The 21,254-nt window shown below is 36.0% G+C and overlaps 1 pseudogene; it reads right to left on the bottom strand.

Annotated features, from left to right (window-relative positions):
- Nucleotides 1-17,931: 17,931 nt before the first annotated feature.
- LOC137220975 (HIG1 domain family member 1C-like) lies at nucleotides 17,932-18,224 on the bottom strand (annotated as a pseudogene).
- Nucleotides 18,225-21,254: the final 3,030 nt, after the last annotated feature.

Below are 21,254 nucleotides of genomic sequence, written 5' to 3'. Positions count from 1 at the left end.
ACCAGCACAGACCTAGTGAATCTTCAACAAATTTTGATTCCTGCAAATTTTGCAATAACCAGTGTAAGCACTGAAGGCTACTGAACATGCACACATTCTTAAATTTTTTTCTGTGTTATGGTGTCTAGTTCGTGAAAAGAACAATATTAAACAAAGTTGTCTGGCAATTTTTCCATCCTCCACTCTACTTATTGGCATATGTGTTATGTATGTTTACTGTAAAATACAAATAAGATTTAGAGGTGAAGAGATCAAAATGGGTCAGATTAGGAAGAAACAGAAAATAGGTATTCATTGCACAATGTGGACCAGAAAGGTAGAGCCTGTCAAGCCCCATGATTACAGGTAAATCCAAACACGAGTCGAAGTGTTTCAAAAGCTAAGGGAATCCTTTACATTCAGAAATAGCAAGAGTGTGTTCATGCAGGTGGCAGACTAAATTCTACTGGCATGTTTTTCTCTTCATATGCTATCAACATCACTCAAATACCCCAAGGTCCCAAGAGCAGTCACTTTTTAACTCTAATCTATATGATACTGGTATTGTGTTGAGATAATCCTGACTCACCAAGGAAAGTATTCATGATGTTCAGTATACACTGCTTACTTATCACTGAAGTTTAATAAAAAATTGTTGCAGTAAAAATACATACTGCTTAAAGTGCTCAGCTGGCTATTCAGGCAATTTGGGTCTCTAGATCTACCCATTCTTTTGTTATTATACACATAAACACACAATTTCCTTACTTATCAATTATTTTATTTCTAAGTAGAAGAGAAGCCCCAGAACTTATATATATATATATATAAAACAGAATATGTATGATCCTGATTTGTGCAATATTGAAGCAGGGATACTAGATATAACTGTCATCGTTTTTCCATTTCGTTTAATTTGGTACTGAAAAACACATGGTTTGTAACATAATTGGCTTCAGCCACTAAGTACATTTCATCCAACAATATTTAAATATAATCTAAACCATCTTAAGTACTTTTTTTTGTGACACAAGAGGATAGTAACTTCAATTTGAAAATACAAAATCTCAGGATCACAAAGTTTAGGTATACTTCCCAGAATCTCATTTTCTATATTTAATAGAAAAGAAAATAATGCTGGTCAGAGGAAGAGAGGTTACTGATTGCTAATAAAGTGGAAGTTTTTACATATTGCTAATCAGATTTTAATGAAGCAAGAAGAAAAGAATTTTAAGTAGTATTCTATAAGACGTTTGAAATAAAATTACAGTGTGTCTTTTAATTTTTTTAGAATTAGAAGCGTTGGCTTTTTGAATGCTAACTGGCTCTGTACAATGTTTTCAAGAAAGCAATATGATGAGATGGAGTAGCTTGGATAGTATGTTTTTGCTAGCTGACTTCTAGTTCCTAGAGTTCTGTAAGCCTATTGTTTCCTCCCTTTGCCTCAAAGAAAGATGAAATCTGGATCGAATCGTTTAAGCAGTTTCATTCAGCAATTGTAACTGCATCATAGGCATGTCTTAAGTAAAAAATCTTCGTCTGGGTCTCTATCATCTCTGGGCTTTTTTTGGGGGGGTGTAAGGACATTTACTTTTCTTCTTTTTTTGTGTGAGTATGTAATTTAAAAATTTTAAAGCAATTTCATTGACGTACAATTGACATTAAATTTTTATATTTAAATTTAAGGTGTATAATTGAATGAGTTTCCACATTTGTGTAAGTCATTACCACAATCAAGTTAATGAAAAATTTCCGAAATTTTTCTCATGTCCACTTTTAATCTATCCCCCTATCTCACTCTCTGGCTGGGTATCCATGTGCACATAGATGAGAACTTTTGATATTGTTCCACAGATTCTTAAGATTCTATTCATTTTTCTTTTTTTTTGGTTGGTAAGTTTACTGTTTTATTTTTTTACAGTAGGTCCCTGTTGGTTATCTATTTTAAATATAGCAGTGTGTACATGTCAATCCCAAACTCCCAGTCTATCCCTCCCCCCCACCCTTCCCCCCTGGTAACCCTAAGTTTGTTGACTTAAAAAAAATGCACAATGTGAGAGTTGCAAGTTAAGTTTTATCTGGAGAAAATGAGGACTGCAGCCTGGGAGACAGTGTTTCAGGTAACTCTGAGAAACTGCTCCGAGGAGGCGAGGTGGGGGGAGCCAGGATATACAGGGGTTTTGCGATAAGGGCAGGTAGTCGGGAACATCAAAAGATTATTGTTAATTAAAGAAAACCAGACATCTCAAGTTAAGGAATTTAGCGCTTTTCTATGTATGGGAAGATGCAAGAGTCTGAGCTCACTGAAATAGTTCCTTTGATATGCACCTCAGCCATTTGGGGCCAGGATCCTGTATTTTCACATCCTGAGTTTCCTCAGGGCTCACTGCAGGGAGTGGCTGCAGTCTGACGGCTGCTAGAAGGCAGATATTCTTTTCAGCCCTGAGTTTCCTCAGGGTTCACCGGCTCATGTTGGAGGGTTGCAATCATTGATGACTGTGACATCCTTTGTGTATTGATATGGCAGGAAATATTCCATTTATAAATATTCTATTTATCAAGTTCATTCTCTAAGTCTGTGAGTCTGTTTCTGTTTTGTAAATAAGTTCATTTGTATCTTTTTTTTTTTTTAGATTCCACATATAAGTGATATCATATGATATTTGTCTTTCTCTGTCTGACTCACTTCACTTAGTATGATAATCTCCAGGTCCATCCATGTTGCTGCAAACGGCATTATTTCATTCTTTTTAATGGCTGAGTAATATTCCATTGTATTGTACCACAATACAATATATATGTACCACATCTTCTTTATCCATTTATCTGTTGATGGATATTTAGGTTGCTTCCAAGTCTTGGCTATTGTAAACAATGCTACAATGAACATTGGGGTGCATGTATCCTTTTGAACCATGTTTTTCTCCAGATATATGCCTAAGAGTGGGATTGCTGGGTCACATGGTAGCTTTAGCTTTAGTTTTTTTAAGGAAACTCCATACTGTTCTCCATAGTGGCTGTACCAATTTACATTCCCACCAACAGTGTAGGAGGGTTCCCTTTTCTCCACATCCTCTCCAGCACTTATTGTTTGTAGATTTTTTGATGATGGCCATTCTGACTGGTGTGAGGTGATATCTCATGGCAGTTTTGATTTGCATTTCTTGAATAATTAGTGATGTTGAGCATTTCTTCATGTGCCTCTTGGTCATTTGTATGTCTTCTTTGAAGAAATGTCTATTTAGGTCTTCTGCCTATTTTTTGATTGGGTTTGTTTTTTGGATATTGAGCACACAAGTTGTTTGTAAATTTTGGAGACTAATCCCTTGTCAGTTGCATCATTTGCGAATATTTTCTCCCATTCTGTGGGTTGTCTTTCCGTTTTATTTGTGATTTCCTTTGCTGTGCAAAAGCTTTTGAGTTTAATTAGGTCCCATTTGTTTATTTTTGTTTTTATTTCCATTACTCTGGGAGATGGATCAAAAAAAGATATTGCAATTTATGTCAAAGAATGTTCTGCCTACGTTTTCCTCTAAGAGTTTTATATTATCCAGTCTGATATTTAGGACTTTAATCCATTTTGAGTTTATTTTTGTGTATGGTGTTAAAGAATGTTCTAGTTTCATCTTTTTTACATGTAGCAGTCCAGTTTTCCCAGCACCATTTATTGAAGAGACTGTCTTTTCTCCATTGTATAGTCTTGCCTGCTTTTTCATAGATTAATTGACCATAGGTGTGTGGATTTATTTCTGGGCTTTCTATCCTGTTCTATTGATCTATAGTTCTGTTTTTTTTGCTAGTACCATACTGTTTTGTATCATTTTGCCCCTCAAAGTATAGTCAGTGATTGTTCCTTCTGTTAAGAAATGTGATCTTTTTGCTTGATTAATTATGTCACCTAAAACTTATGAGGCAGGTAAAAGTATCTTCCAGTCTGCCAGATCAGTGCTTCTGAACTGAATTGCACATACAGATTAACTGGAGGTCCTGATAAATTGCAGATTTTGATTTAATGGTTCTGGGAGGGGCCTGAAATGCTGCCTTCTTAACAAGCCCCAAGTGAAGCTTATCCCAGGACCCCTTTGTGAGCAGCAAAATCTAGAGAATTAGAAACTGGACAAGTGTAAACATGAATAAATGTAAACAAGTATCAGAGAACTGTAGAAAAACTTAATTTTAAGTAGTGATATGTTTAGCCTGTTCAGAATAAAACCCAGGAGGGTCCCAGGGATTCCCAGCTCTGTTCCATTTGTGAGGAACATGACCTTAAGGTTCTCATTTGTTTATTAGTACATCAATTTTCTTGTTCTCAAATTGCTATAATAATTTGCTATCAAGAAGCTTAGTGCATTTATTTTTTGCTGAATGAGGGCAAGTAAGGGTTACAGCTGCTAACCTGGAAAAATGCATTAGAGAATAAAGAGCTTGAAGACCTTATACTACTAAAAAAAAAATAGAATTGAATGAGAATAAGGAAGATCAAATTGAAATAAAGAATGAGTCAGTAGGGTATAGATTGTTAAACCCTTGATGAGATTTCCCAGGTATTGGCACACTGGCAACTTGAAATAAGAAGAATAGAAGAAAAGGTCAATTTGAATCCTTAAAATGCTGTGGGAGGCTTGGAGTAAGAAATACTACATCATAGAGTCTGGTACTAAAAATTTTTAATTTATCTTATGGAAGAAAAAAGAGAGAGCAACTGACCAGAAGCAATAGGAAATGGAAGAAAGAGGTTTGTCTTCAATTATTTAAACAAGAGGAAATTCTATAAAGCTATTTAAAGGAAGATTTACGAAATTTATATTTACAGAAAAAACATTCTATTAAAGACATTATGTATGATCAATTATTCATAATTAATATATAATGCCAACAAATTTCACAGGATATAAATATGAGAATAATTTAACTTAAAACAGAGTTGAGTACAACCTTCACTTCAAAAAAACAGAGAGGAGGGGGCAGATTAGTTAAATACAGGGTAACAAACAAATATTTAAAAAGGCTGTGAAGTTATTTGGAAGCACATTTATAAAAAATATTAATGGCAATAAAAATGGTTGACATAATGTTTTCAAAAAGCAGGAGATATTTTTCTACCAAGAATATGGTAGACTGGATTTGCTGAACCCCCAATCTGCTATATAACATGTACTCATACCAGATAAAAGGTACATGTCATTTTAAAATGAGTACTGCTAACCTGTAAAGGAATTAAGGTAAACCTGATAGGCTAAACATGAGGAGACTATATGAATCCAGAGAGATACGCAACCACCACAACCAGAGTCTTCTGCTTAAAGCCAGAACTCCAAAGGACTATAATTTCAGTGAAAGGGAAAATTAGGAAAAACCCTGCCTCTCAGAGGGGGCCAACTACAAAAATTTTCTGCCCCAAACTTAATGCTAGGTTGAGAAGGAAGAATAACAAGTCCATCTTCACATGAATTTGTTCTTTAAAATCTTACTACCTATATAATTTTTAAAAACTCAATTGAAAATTTATTTTATAGCTGTCCCTGATTGGTGTTATCTCCAAGAACCTAGCCAAAACAAAAACAAAACAACTTTGGAGAAATCCATATGTATCGCAGGTCTCAAAGAATTACCACTGACAAAATTCCATTAAATATGAAATTAAAAACAAGACTATCACAAAACTCATGAGGATATAGGCATCATGAGCAGAAACATAGAATGGAATGATAAAGATTTCAGATATTAGAACTATTATATAACCATAAAAGCTATATTTAAGATGTTTAAAGAAATCAAAGAAGTGTTCCAGGAATATAAATTAGAAAAAAATATATTATATCAAGCAGATTGGGAAATAATTTAAGAGAACTTTTAGAAATAAAAAATATCATAGAAATCAAAAACTTAAAGGACAGATTAAATACTAGATTAGAAACAGCCAAAGATAAAATAAGTGAATTAGAAGTTAGATGTGAAAAAATTATACTGGATATAGCAAAGGGAGGAAAGGAAAATGTGTATGTGAAACAGAGATTGAATTGAAACAGAGAGAAATAGGGTCAATATCTAATATGATCAACAAAAGAAAAATAGAATTAGGGAAAGATAATATCCATGGAAATAATATCTGAGGACTTTTCATAATTCAAATTTGTCAATGTTCAAGATGAAATAAAACACTTGAAAAATTTCCTAGCCTATTAAACATATTTAATTAGAAGCTAAAAATTCTTCCCACAAAAAGAGAACCAACATGTCCAGACATTTTTACTGGTGAGTTCTAACAAATGTTTTCAAGAAATGTATTATCACACAAAAAGCAAAAAGTATTCCAGAATGGAAAAAGAAGGAACACTTCATTTAATGAGGCCACTACAATCTTGATACCAACATTATACAAGAAATGTACGATAGGGGCTTCCCTGGTGGCGCAGTGGTTGAGAGTCCACCTGCCACTGCAGGGGACACAGGTTCGTGCCCCGGTCCGGGAAGATCCCACATGCCGCGGAGCGGCTAGGCCCGTGAGCCATGGCTTCTGAGCCTGCACGTCCGGAGCCTGTGCTCCACAACTGGAGAGGCCACAACAGTGAGAGGCCTGCGTACCACAAAGAAAAAAAGAAATGTACAATAAAGGAAAATTATAATCAATTTCCCTCATGAAACTAAAGACAAAAATTGTAAATTAGAAATTAGCAAATGAAGTCTAGCAATCTATGAAGAAAGATAACATAGTATGAAAACTGGGTTTATTCTATGAATGCAAGGACTTTTAACAATAGAAAAAATCTATAAATGTAATTCACATTAACAAGTGAAATGAAGAAAAGCAAATCATCATTTCAGGAGATGCAGAAAGTAAATTCAATAAAATTAAATAATTAAGTTTGATGAATCTAGCAGACTAGAAATAGAAGAGCTTTTAGTGTCCACTTATAAATCAGAAACTCTTCTTGGTCTTTCAAGTAGAGGTGAGTTAATGGAGATAATTAATTACGCAGATGATGGAAGCCAAACCAGGCATGGTGAGTTAGCTACTTAAGAGCAGGAAACCAGCAGTTCCCCTAGGGCTAGAAGGATAACGGTAAGAGTGATCTCTGGTGGCCTCAGCCTGCAGCGGCTTGTAGCGTTGTTTTGGTTCCTGGCCAGTGATTGAGGTCAGGTCACGTCAGTGAGAGCACTGAATCGTAGCCAGTAGACCAGTGGTCAGTGACAAGGCCCTGGCCCTATGGCTTTGCAGAAAAGGAATTCCCACAAAGACGGAAAGTAGTGAAACAAGTAAAGTACGTATTAGGAGAAAAAAGAAGTACAGTACATGTGGATAGACACACAGGTGGGCTCAGAGAGAGAGAGTCGTGCCCTCGTGGCAGTTTGAATCACTTTTATGGGGCATTTCTTCTGGGTTTCCTTTGACCAATCATTTTGATCTGCCTGGTTCAAAGTCTGTATTTGGTATATCTCAAGATTTTCCCATGTGTGTGTGCACATCTCTTAGCCAAGACGGATTCTACTGAAGAGGCCTATGGGTAAGTGAGCATTAGTTGGCATCACTCCCCTTTTGGCCTCTAAGGAGCCCTTCTGCTCATGTGTAGTCGGGGAGGTCTCCTGACTTTGAGAATGAGGAATATGTGGTCTCTTACCTTCTATCTGGGAAGGGCCCAGCCTCCTCTCTCAATTGTCCTGTTATTCCCATCTCTGAGTAGCGGTCCACAAGGAACGAAGTCAAACCGTTTGCCCTGGGGGCCCATCTGTCTCCTGCCTCAGGAGGTATCATTATCAGAGACAGGAGACCAGAATCTCAGGCAGGTGCTAGAGCTGAGATCAGCACTGTCTACTGTAGTTGGCTCCATGAAAGTAGGGGCCATTTGTCAGGAGTTGGGCCCCCAGGAAAGAGACGAGCTTTGCAGGAGATACCATAGGAGACAGAGAGCTGATACCCTGGCTTCTTCCACTGCCTCTCACAGATGCCTGGAAATGTATTTTCCTGAAATACAAAACAGAGCAGGAGAGTAGATAGGAAGCAATCTGAGAACAAACTAGTTTGGGACCTAATAAATGATTGAATAGAGCAGGGAAGAGAGGGACTGGTCAAAGCAGGTGGCTTCAATGGTATTTCAGTGTCCTAGTTTTGAAACTCAGAGGTGGATACATTATTGTTTTACTATGTATGTCAATATCTTATACCTATTTTATAAATATTATTTTATATATATTCAGTATTTAATTACTTTTCAAAACAGCTGTATACAAATTTGTATGTACAGTATAATCCCATTATTGTTGCACATCTTTTACATAATAGTATTTAAATACATAAATATGGAAATATACATGAACTTTGAAAGCTAGAATATGAACATGAGACAAAAATGTACCCCAAGTTATAGTTATGTTACAAGAATTGAATTTAAAAAGAAAGAAGCAAATTGCAAAAGAAAATATCACTCATTCTTAGAAGCTGTCCAAGAAATGTTCTGTGGCCATTCCAAATCCAACTGCTACAAACTTAGGGAAGCATAACTGAACTATGGCTTAACTCAGAAAGCTTATATATTTAGTAACCATATTTATTCTGCCTCAGGAAATGATGTCTTAACAGAAGAGGGTTAATCTGCATGGAGTCTGTAAAAGGGAAGCTTGGATAGAATTAAGTTATGTATTTGTCCAAAATTATCTAGAGGCAAAGGACAGTTGGTCGACAGGAGTGAATCTCTGATTTTTTTTCTTTTGACATTATATAATATAAATCAGAGAAAAAAATACTGAAAGGGAATGTGCTAAGATTTTAATAGTGACTATTTCTGTCAATGATTTTGGTTTTACTCTTTACTATTTTCTATATATTTCTAATGTCTCTTAATGAGTATATAGTATTTAAAAAATACAAAAACAGCAATGAGTAATGCACTAAAATAATTTTTTAAAAAAATTGTGACCTTTGCCATTGTCTTAGTCTGCTGGGCTGCTATAACAAATTGCCACAGACTGGGTGGTTTATAAACAACAGAAATTTGTTTCTCACAGTTCTCACAGTTCTAGAAATCCAAGATCAAGGCAGCGGTATATCTGGTATCTGGTGAGAGTCCACTTGCTAGTTTACAGCCAGCTGTCTTTTCACATGTCCTTACATGGCAGAAAGGGGGAGGGATCTCCCTGGCGTCTCTTTCATAAGGGCACTGATCCCATTCCTGAGGGCTCTGTCTTCATTCCCTAATCATCTCCCAAAGCCCCATCTCCCTATACCATCACCTTGGGGGTTACGATTTCAGCACATAAGTTTTGGAAGATACAAACATTCAGACCATAGCAGCAATGTTTATAAGCCAATCACGAAAGGGAGAGACACAGGTAGAAAGGGGGGTAATCAATCTCCCAATTTGCTCAGGAATGAGGGGTTTTTTGGATGTGGAACCTTTGTTGCTAAAATCAGGACAGTACTGGACACAACAGGAATTCACTTTTCAACTGTGATTTTTTTTATGTTGGTCTAGAGACCTGACTGTTCTGATGAATAGAGCGAGAAGATGTAATATCCCTGGAAAGACAGTTGAAATCTTCCCATTACCTGCCCTATTAAATATTGATACTCTGCATCCTTGTGAGAAAATATCTTATACTTTGAAAGATAATGTCTTAGTTAATTAGCTGAGAGCAGAGCCCTTGGAGATTGTGACGTAAGAATGGTTCCTAGATAGAGAAAAAGGGGAAGCTGATAAAAGAAATTGAGAGGAGGCCATGGAAAAAATTTTCTAATCTCACTAATTTTCCTAGACCCTATGTTGCAGAGTGAAAATATGCTTTCAAGAGGTAGACTTCTAGTAATGAACTCTAACAGAAATTTTCAAACCAAGTTTCAAAAAGCAGAATATGTGTCCATATAGTTGTTGTATTTTATTTCCCTTTGTCTGTCATTATCCTGTGGTTAGGTATATACTCGGGATCTCTTTGGGAAAAAGGGACATTATATTTGACAAGACAGGACTTGGATTTTCTTAAGTATCTCAGTCCTATAGGGTGGCTCTCAACCTTGGCTGCTCATTAGGGAACATTTTTAAATATCCCAATGCCCAGTCACACTTTAGAATTTGGGAGTAGGACAAGCATCATTATTTTTTAAAGCTTTCAGACCCAAGAACCATTAATCTTATAACAGTGCAATTCCTATGAAGAACACAGATATTGTAAGTAGATTTGTTACAACTGTGTTATCACTAGGCCAGATCAGTCTATAGGAATCTATCAGTGGTAAGGACTTGAGTTAAATTTAAGAGAAGTATCATTAATGCAAGAGTGGTGTTTGGTCCTGTTTGAGGCCTAAGGCATATGTGTGGGCATAATAGAATCATGTTTAGAGCTTTAAAAAAGGGCCCGGGCCTCACACTGTCCCAATTAAATCCAAATCTCTACCTGATTGTGTCCAGAGTATTAGTATAAAGAAATAGCGATTCTGTTGCATAGCCAGGGTTAAGATGCAGCATTCAAAACAATCATTATGTGAAACACCTGTTTCAGAAGAGCTACTTTCCAGACTTTGAATTCAGAGGAGACAAGGCAAGCAATAAAACAATCAAGCCAAAGGTCTGGAAAAGCTAGTAGATAATAGGGTGTCAATTTAAATTAATTCAGTTATTTGGTTAAGATTGCTGGGTAAAATTTCACTTAAATTCCAGTTGGCCAAATAGAATGAAAATATTGAGTGTCCTTTTATAGAAACAATATTGTGTTTTTCTGAGTGCTTTGAAAGAGGCTGGAAGTGTTAGATATGAAGTACATCCATTTGTTAAATGGGCAAATGTTCTGTTTTATTTTATTTACGTAATGTGAAATGTTTGGCCACCTGGAGCAGTGCCTGAAAGTGGATGTAAAACGGAAAATGTAGTCAGTGAGACTGATTAATAACCATGGGCAGAAAAATAGGCCAAGTGGAAAAACTTATTCATGTAATTGCTTCATTTTGCTGACTGCAAAAGAATTTGTTTGGGAAGTGATTTCAGCTATTTAACTTTGTAGATTGATAGATCAGAGAAAGGTCTTTAAAAATGACATTACACAATCTTGCTCATAACATGAAATTAGTTTGACCCAAGAGATATATGCCACTTTTTGTATCTACCTTATAAGACCTCCGTCCTGAAAAAATAATTATTGTACAACATAAACAGACTTTGTGAAAGGAAAGTTAGGAAGATAGCAGAGTACTTTCCTAAAAATCGTGGTTTAAAAATTATCAAATTTTAAAAGACATTTTTCCTTATTTATACACAAAAATAAATGGGAGAAAACAGAAAAACAGCCATAATTTCATGTACCTGATAACTCACGCTGACATAAAAATATAATTCATGCACCAGATAAGAAAATCCAAGAATTAAATTAAGGTAAAAATAAAATATAAAATTCTTCTTCTCTAGTCTTCCACCACCATACATCTAGAACTTTCCCTGCAGATAGCTGTTAACAATTTCTTGCCTTTCTAAAAATGATTTTAACACATATCCCCCAGTATAGAATATATATCTTAAATAAGTTATAGAAAATATAACTATCTTTCAGAATTACACAAAAAGACGCTCAGAACCTAGGCTTTGTGCTTTTTCCCCAGCTTTACTGAGATAGAATTGACAACATTATGTAACTTTAAGATGTACAGTAAGATGATTTGATATACATATACATTGGAAAATGATTACCTAGGCTTTGTGTTTTTACTTAATAATTTATCTTCAAGATATTCTTACTTTTAACAATTGCATTGTATGAACACTTCATTTAAACCCTCTGCTACCAACAACATTAATGTCTAATCTTGGTTTATGTACCTTTGCAAGATTATCTATGTGATAAATTCCTGTCAGTGAAATTGCTGTATACAAATTTAACATTTTTTGTTGCTGAATGTTGGTGCTCAAGAAGTATCATACCAGATTTAAGAAAAATATTCTGGCTCCTTGGACTGTATTCTCTACTTTTCATCATATTATTATCAGCACCAGGATGTTAGGACTCTTTCTCAGAGAGTAAGAGAAAGATCAAGGAAAGTGAGAAGTAATGAAACTAGATTCAGTTAATCTCTGGCTTGTCAGCAGCTTTCATGAAAGATTTGTTTGTTGAAGAAGTTGAACCCATTAGCTTAAACAGGGATTCACTCTGTTAGCTCTAACAGAGCATGGACAACTAAAAGTTCATTGGAAATTAATTGAAAATAATGCAGTGCTGTGAGATGGAGGAACATGACTTACAGGAAATTATACCAAGTGCTCTGAACTAGCCAGGGGTAAACAAATGCAAACCACCATTCAATAAAGGTTACTATAAGCTGATAAAACAAGTCAAAGTATAAGAATAGAAGATCGGCAAGAATGAGTGAATTTACAGAGACAAATAGCAAAGATGTAAAATACTGGAAAGAGGAACAGTGAGTGGATGCATGAGTCGATGATATGGTTTCACAGGAGAGACCTATTCATTTATGAAGAACTTTCAATCTTCAAAACACTACCATCTCACCAGTAAGAATGCCATGAACTCACTATTAAGATTTGCATTTATGTGTTTTTTTGTTTGTTTGTTTTGCTTCACTTTGTTTTGTTTTATTTTGGGGTTTTGTTTTTGGAGGGGGCTGCTGATGTTCTCACTTTATACTGTTTGCCTCTAGAGTTTAAAGACAGGGTCAGTAACCAATAAAGACAGTAGGTGTCTTTATTTTGTTGTTGTTTCTTTGGGGTTTTTTTTGCGGTACGCGGGCCTCTCACTGTTGTGGCCTCTCCCGTTGCGGAGCACCCGCTCCGGACGCGCAGGCTCAGCGGCCATGGCTCACGGCCCCAGCCGCTCCGCGGCATGTGGGATCTTCCCGGACCGGGGCACGAACCCGTGTCCCCTGCATCGGCAGGTGGACTCTCAACCACTGCGCCACCAGGGAAGCCCTGGTGTCTTTTGTTTTGCCAGCAAAATATTTTAAAATTTTTGAAATGTGAATACACTGAGATCACCAAGGTGACATTCTACTTTTGCTCTGCATCCACATGTTTCACTCAAGAACCTAGAGAGTGTATTAGAAGGTGGTAAGCATCCTGGTAATACCAGCCAATGTTTATCGTTGCTTTCTTTCTATGTGCCAGGAATTGTGTTGACCACTTTAACAAGATGTTACTCCTTAACGTGAACACAACACCCCAGGAAGAAGGTATGATGATTTAGGCCAGTTTAGATATTATGGGAACTAAAACTTAGAAAAGTTAAGCAACTTGCCCACATTTACAAAACTAGTAGGTGGAAGAGCTAGGATTTATATAGGAACTTTCCAGCTCCACAGCCAGTGCTCTGTTTGTTCAGGAATTCTGATATTTAATTTACCAGGACTCTTGGCATTTATTATAGTTATACATATTTTCAGAATTTGCATTTTAAAGGAATAATGTTGATATTTAATCTCATTAGTGAACAGGGAATTTCAAATTGAAGAAGAAACTATTTTTTTCATCCATCCAATTATATTTTAAAAATTCAGAGCTGGTGAGGATTCAGGGATACCAACATTATACACTGTTGGTAGAAAGGTGAATTGGAAACTTTTTGTAAAGTAATCTGCCAATAATCATTATTTTTCTTAAAGACAAAATACCATTTGACCTTGAAGTTCTACTTTTGGGATTTGGGCCTATGGAAATTGAAGCACCAGTGTGAAAGAATACATATTCCAGAAAGTTAGATGTTAATTGCTGCTTCATTTGCAGTAGCAAAATATATGAGACCATGGCGAATCTCTATTAACAGGAGAATGATTAAATAACTTGTAGAATTAAGTTATATGTATATTCACACTCACATATATACACATACACACATACATACATTTTATTTACATCTATATGTAAATATTATGCAGTTATGTAAGGTAACAGTTTTGATTTTTTTTTTATTGACCTGGGGAAGTGTTCATACTGTATGACATGTAAGAGAATCAATATGTTTATATGAGTTTAAGTGGCAAAGTCAAATTACATTTATAAAGTTTATTACAGATTTTATAAAGGGTAAAAATTTACATATAAATTCCTCAAAAATTGTTAAAACAGCACGGTGAATCATTTTGTGTAGCTTATTTTTGATGGCCTTGGGGACATTGGTGCCAATTTATCCTCCACTGTATCACTAAATGGGGTCAGCCTACGTTGAGGCAATGAAGAATGAGAACCGTTCATCCTTGCTTTTGTACAACTAAGAAAAAAAAATTGGAGGGTGATGGAATCTTTTACTCTGGAATTCTTAATACAATTTCAAGGAAGAAGGAATAACAATTTTTATTATATCAATGTATTTATGTCCTCCTAGGAGAAAAGGAAGAAATTCCAAATCTTTAGAATTCTTGAAGAGCAAAAATAGAGAAAACAGAATCAAATAGCAATGACACCGGCATGGTCTACAGCTTGTGGACTGGGCTGGAGATAACACAAGTGTGATATTACTTAGGCCTGAAGAACCCAGACATTCTGATTTTAGGCCTCTGTGTCCAAGACTCTTGGAAATTTGTTGTCAGACCACAGCTCTTTGATTTTGTGTAATGTCAGGGAGCCACTTTTCTGTCAGGTGGAAGTGTTAGGGCATCTGGCAGATAGTCTTTTACACTTTTTTTTTTTTTCTGGTCTATTTGTATTGAAGATGTTGATGCCTTCTAGCATCCTCTGTGTTGTTTTTCTTTTTGCACAACAGCATGAGCTCAAAATTTTTGCACTCATTGGAATGGAGAGTCACACTTTGAGATGTGGGTCAGTGAACTTTCGTGTTCTCTGCTTCTTTCTGACACATGAATGAAATTGTAAAGCTTTTTGTGGATGTGAAATGAAATTCAAGTTTTTCCCTATTCTTATGAGAAAAGGTTAATTAGCCTTTAAAGTGGTCTGTTTTTTTGTTTTTTGTTTTTTTTTTTTTTTTTTTGCGGTACCTGGTCCTCTCACTGTTGTGGCCTCTCCCGTTGCGGAGCACAGGCTCCGGATGTGCAGGCTCAGTGGCCATGGCTCACGGGCCCATCTGCTCCATGGCATGTGGGATTTTCCTGGACAGGGGCACGAACCTGTGTCCCCTGCATCGGCAGGTGGACTCTCAACCACTGCGCCACCAGGGAAGCCCTAAAGTGGTCTGTTTTTAAGTGTTACTACTCTTTCATTTTTTTCTCTCTCTCTCCAAAATCTTTGGCAGATTAATTGGGCACAAAAATCAGTCATTCTGTGAACATTCTAGGACAGTGGTTCTCAAAGTAGTCCTTGGTCCAGTGTTATCAGCATTACCTGGGAACTTGTGAGAAATGCAAATTCTTGGGCTTTATGTACTAAAGCACTTATTGCCAACTGAGTGTCAAGGAATCTGTATTTTAGTAAGCCTTCCTTCCAGGTGATTCTCCTGCACACTCAAGTTGAATCACTGTTGCAGCAGTAACTAATGAAGACCGTTTTGCATGGCTTGTAAAATGGAGAGTTCTAACTTTTGAGAGGGTTTTGCTCGGTTTGTCTAAACCAAGCTTTTGGTGAGCCTGAGTACGTTTTGTAGTGGGAATTGTTGCTTTTGACTTGTCTGAAGTGGCATCTCCTTCTGAAAACTCTAAAGCGTTTGGAGTGTATAACTTTCTCCTTTCTCTCAAAAGAAAACAGGAAAATCTCACAGAAATATAAAAATGAGTCAAAATAAGATGTGAGGGATATTCAGTATGCCAACAATAAGGTATGACTAAATCTCAACAATTATGTCCCTAACTTGACCCACCATCTGACTGGATGAGGCCTATAAACAAACAGCACATAAAGGTACACAATCAAATAGGGAGAAAATCATCACTGGCCCAGAATTTGATAATGACCTTCTGTTGTGTGATATAAATATCTTTTAGACAAATTCTTATATATTTTACCATCTTTGGAGAAAATTAATAAATTAGGGTAAACAATCTCTTAAATTTAATGAAGCTCCTGTTTTCATTGGCATATCTATATAAACTAACTTGCTGACCTGTGTACAGCTCAGAGGAAAAAATACAGAGGTTTAGTTTTGAGTTGAATTAATGGACTTCACTGCTATGTGAGATGAGAAAAAGCAAAGGAAGGCAGGTCGGTAAAAGGAATCAAATAATGTTAAGGACTTTGGTACTTTAAAACAAAATTTGAAGGGTTTTACTATTGAATTAAAATGAAGCTTACTAATATTTCTAATCACGGGAAATTCTTGAATAAATGCATATGGCTTGATAGTTTTGTTCTAAATAAATCATATGTTTTCTTCCTGTTTTTATCACAATGTTAGAATTAATGTTAGCATTTTTTTCTAATTTATAACATACCCTAATTAATCAGAAGTCTCTAAATGTCCCATGTTGGTTTTATGGTTCAACTAAATTGAATTATAGTAAGTACTGTCTTTTAAAAAGTTTTATTCCTGGAACTTGAGGTAGGGCTACAAATCATTACGTTGTTTAGGCAAAATTACACACTCTGGGAAAAACTTTTCAAATTTCATACCTAACAAAATTTTAACATACATTTTTGTTTCTCTGTAATGGGTCAGCATAAATTGAATTTTAATATACCACTTAACTTTAAGAACTTGGATTAATATTACATTGAGATAATTAACAAATAATCTCTGGATACTCAAGCAAAATTTTTAATATATCCCTGTCCCTTATTTTTATATGTTATAGAATGACTATCAGATAAAAGAATTAACAGTATGTACAAATATCTTTAACTCCTATTGGTGCACCCATTTTTTCTATTTTAAGAAATCAAGTCAGTGTGAATGTAGGCAAAGCACATGCAAGATAATGTGTTTTTGTTTATCAAGGCAAAAAGGGAGTAACTTTTTAAAAATAGTAAAATTGTTATGGCTTGCCATAATACCAAATTAGACTTTAAAATACAAATCTGAGGGTATATAACAATTGTAGAATATCTGTGGCAAGTAAACTTTATTCACTATATAGTTCATGATACTTGCATATAATGAGTTTAAATGAGCAATACAATGTTTACAATGTTTTGACTAAATTGTTTTAATTTAATGAGTTTATATATAAAATGTAAAAGGGCTTTTGAATCTCTTATTGCAAAATCTTATATAGATGATCTAAGAAAAGTAATAATATTTGGGTTTTCTTTTTCATAAAATGATAAATCAATGTTTGTATACTAGCATGCTCTTCATAAAAATAGTAAAGTTACTCTCTTCCAGATAGCAAAGGTTCTTCATTTAGTCAAGACACTCAACATTTTTGCTTCAGTTATGTATTTGAATACTCTTTAACAAAATCTCATTTTTAATAACCATTTTGTCTCACTGTTTCTAATGATCAGTGTTTCTTATTGCGGTGCTTTTTTTTATGCCTTTTGTTATTCATTGTCCTTAGGTGCTTAAAACTTACGCTCATATTTATATCCTCTGATATATTTATTTTTGTGGTAAAGCAGTCATGTTTCCATATAAGAGTGAGATGAAGAGTGGTGAATCAACTTTAAATAACAACATGACCATTCTCCTCTGATGTCATTTTGGTCATTATAAAAAGGAGTTAAGAAAGCCTTAATTACTCTGCCCTATTTGGAGAACATTAAGCTGATGAATGTGTGATGCATTTAACATAGATATAGAAAAATTTTCTGCATCCATTATGTAAGTAACTTCTAATGTTCAGATTGCTTTGGCATAATACAGATTATTTTCTGCCATTAACTAGAAAGTAAAAATTTACAAGTCAGAAAATTATGTCCTAAATTCTGAAAGACACCAACAAAGGATATCTTTAAGTTGACTATTTATGATTGTTGATTTGGAAATTAACTTCTTAAAAACTTTGAGATTTAATATACCAAGGCTATGAGAATTCTATCTGATAACTTATGCAGTGTAAGTTGTTACATATTGAAAATTCATTGTTCATAAAAAATTGTGTTCAGAACTGTCTTGTCTTCCTGCTCCCAGAAAATAGCTTCAGTTCTTAGTCACATTGAAGAATCGAGGTCTAATGTAATTCTTACCTGCAGAATAGAGAAAACCTAGAATCAAAGCTTCTATGACTAATCCTTGGGTAACAAGTCTCATGTGAATAAAATGAATGAACATTTTCTGACCTCTTCTGTACTTTAACTTGTAAAGATCATTGGACACTATAGTTACAAAACTGGTAACCCTCAGGGGCCAAAGGGGAAGCTCTTGATTTCCTGATTAGTTTAGGATAATTGGCTTTCCGCATCATTTGCACATCAACTGTTATCTGAAGACATTTTTTTCTTTGAAGTGTCCCATCACCTGCTGTCTGTCTTCTGACAGACAGAAGCCCCATATCTCAGTACAGTCTAAGGCAGGGACACATTTACATGAACTTTCCCACTAATTGACAATGGGAAAGCCCAGTCTCACAAACCCCTTGGGGGAGTGGTCGGTAGCTACTGGTCAAGGTTTCCACAACCTCTGCTGGAAAATCACGGGTAGTGCCACCTGGGCCGCAATCAAACTTAAGGCTTCAGAAGAAGATGAATTTACTTAATTCTGCCCTTCACAGGACAGCTCCCAACTTAAGCACCAGTACCTGATCCCCGGACAGAGATTCAAGGGGAAGGCGGGCGCAGGGGTGTAATAGGCTGGGGTGGAGTTGTAGGGGGCTAGCAAAAATTCTTGTCCTTTTAGGAGATGTGCTTTCCCAGAGTGGCACCACTGCAGCTGGGATGCTGAACTAAGTTGGGAGCCCACCTGGGGTTACCTGATGGCAGGGCTCTTGACTCTGCAACCTCTATTGTTGACACTCTTTTTGATACTACTTTTCCAAAATTTAACCCTCCAACTGAAAATAGCAGACTATTAAGTTTTTTTTTTTTTTTTTTTTTTTTTAAGAAGATGTTGCAGGTAGGAGTTTATTTATTTATTTTTGGCTGTGTTGGGTCTTCGTTTCTGTGCGAGGGCTTTCTCTAGTTGTGGCAAGTGGGGGCCACTCTTCATCACGGTGTGCAGGCCTCGCATTGTCGCGGCCTCTCTTGTTGTGTAGCACAGGCTCCAGACGCACAGGATCAGTAGTTGTGGCTCACGGGCCTAGTTGCTCCGCGGCATGTGGGATCCTCCCATACCAGGGCTCGAACCCGTGTCCCCTGCATTAGCAGGCAGATTCTCAACCACTGCGCCACCAGGCAAGCCCAAGATTTTTTTTATGAATACAATATCTCTAGGTTTCCTAGATGACCACTGGGCAACCCCAGAGATCTGCTTTCTAGCCATATACAAGAAGAAATAAGAAATAAAGGTGGTATTTTGCATTCTCCAGATTCTTAATTAGCTCAACACTCCCAGTGGGAGTCGTTCTGCTTTTCAAGCCCACAATATAAGAACACCTAACAAGTAAAAATAGTCCTAGATTAATTAAACACAATAATTATTTATAATTACTGTGGCTACATTGCAACAATTATGTACTTTTCAGGTTGGATTGAGGCATATTTATGGTCATGTACAAAGACTGGTATAATAACTGTCCACCAATTAATTTTTTTAAAATAACCTTATCAACTGGTGACAGTAATAATATATACTTTATGGGGTAAATTAAAGGCCCTAGAGATGTATTAGAATTCTCTTATTGTCCTTAATATGCTTGTTCTTTTATGGCATTCACTGATAAAAGTTTTATTAAATGAATTTGTATTATACCTCAAAAGAGAATTTCATTCTCCTTCATTGTGAGGTTGTTTACTATGACGCAAAATAAACCAGACTTTTTGGTCTTGTTATCAACATCTTCTTTCTCTTTAAAACAAAGGCCTCTAGAAGCAATGTCAAAAGAGCTTCAGTAAGAACTGTACCAGACGCGGTAGATACTCTTGATACCACAGGAAACTGACTCATGGATATCAGCCTCCCAAATGAGCTGACCTTGTTCTCACAAACAATATTCTAACTATACCAAGTGAATGAGTCAGGACTTCCAAGTCTTTTATGTAGAAGCAGGTGAATTCATGAAGGTAGACTGCACAGCTCAAGACCAGTAAAAGAAGAAGTAATTGCTTAGGACTAAAGGGACTTAATAAAGTGATTTAGTTGGGGTTAATCTAATTTTTTATTTTAATGAACACGAGAGAACCCCTTTTTTTCTTCTGAATCTATTTCTAACCCTCAATTTAAGATTAAATTGTGTAAAAACTAAATGGAACACTCCGAATTGGAATTCTCAGTGTTGAGAAAAATATACCTTATGAAAATTCTTTATATAGAATTGAAACTAATAAGTTTCCAAGAAAAAATAGAGTTAATGATTTTGTAAAATCTTATGCTACATTTGGCTTTGTCTATTAAAACACTCATGAAATTAGTTGTAATGGTTAAACATTATACAAAATTACTTCCCCCCCCTCCAAAGTTACTTTTAATAAAGACCTTTACTTTTCATGACAATGTAGTTATTTGTATTGGTTCAGTAAGAACTGGTTTTCTTTTTTACCTGAATATAATTGGAAAAATCAAATGTTTACCATTACCATGCTACAAATTCCATTTAATTAGACAAGACAGACCCAGTAATAAAAACATGTTCTATGTTTTGCATGCAGAAGTGATGCCTACAGCATCCTTCAGGAACCTGATCTGGTACTTGCTCTATGGACTAGGGAACTCAGCCTTGGAGGTGGAAAAGGATGCCACTCCTTGACAGGACAAGGACAGTAAGAAACTTGAGTATCTTTTATAAAAAGGACACCCTTAAAATTATAAGTACTGTAGACAGAATCAGGTAGAATGAATTGGATGGATTAGTCTGCTCTCAACTGAACTAGTAAGCACATAGAAATAAATTAAAACCATAGGGCCTGGGCTTCCCTGGTGGCGCAGTGGTTGAGAGTCCGCCTGCCGATGCAGGGGACATGGGTTCGTGCCCCGGTCCGGGAGGATGCCACATGCCGCGGAGCGGCTGGGCCTGTGAGCCATGGCCGCTGAGCCTGCGCGTCCGGAGCCTGTGCTCCGCAACGGGAGAGGCCACAACAGTGAGAGCCCCGCGTACCGCAAAAAAACCCAAAACCAAAAACAAAAAACAAACCATAGGGCCTTACAAACCTACAGATAGAAGTAAACTCTTGAATCTTAGTATCATATTGTTCCATTAAAAAACCATACAAAGAGATAATTACATATTAATCAACATTTCTTGTTACATCTATGCAAATAAAATGAGTCAAAGTAAAATATAAAATCAATAATACTGATTGAGAAAATGTTAAGCAAATGTAGGTAGGCAAATGTGTCCTATGGGCAGGAAACATGACCACAGGAAGGAC

The sequence above is a fragment of the Pseudorca crassidens genome, chromosome 3 (genome assembly GCF_039906515.1).
Source record: "Pseudorca crassidens isolate mPseCra1 chromosome 3, mPseCra1.hap1, whole genome shotgun sequence".
NCBI classification, from domain to species: domain Eukaryota; kingdom Metazoa; phylum Chordata; class Mammalia; order Artiodactyla; family Delphinidae; genus Pseudorca; species Pseudorca crassidens.
This window is presented reverse-complemented; position numbering and strand designations above follow the sequence as displayed.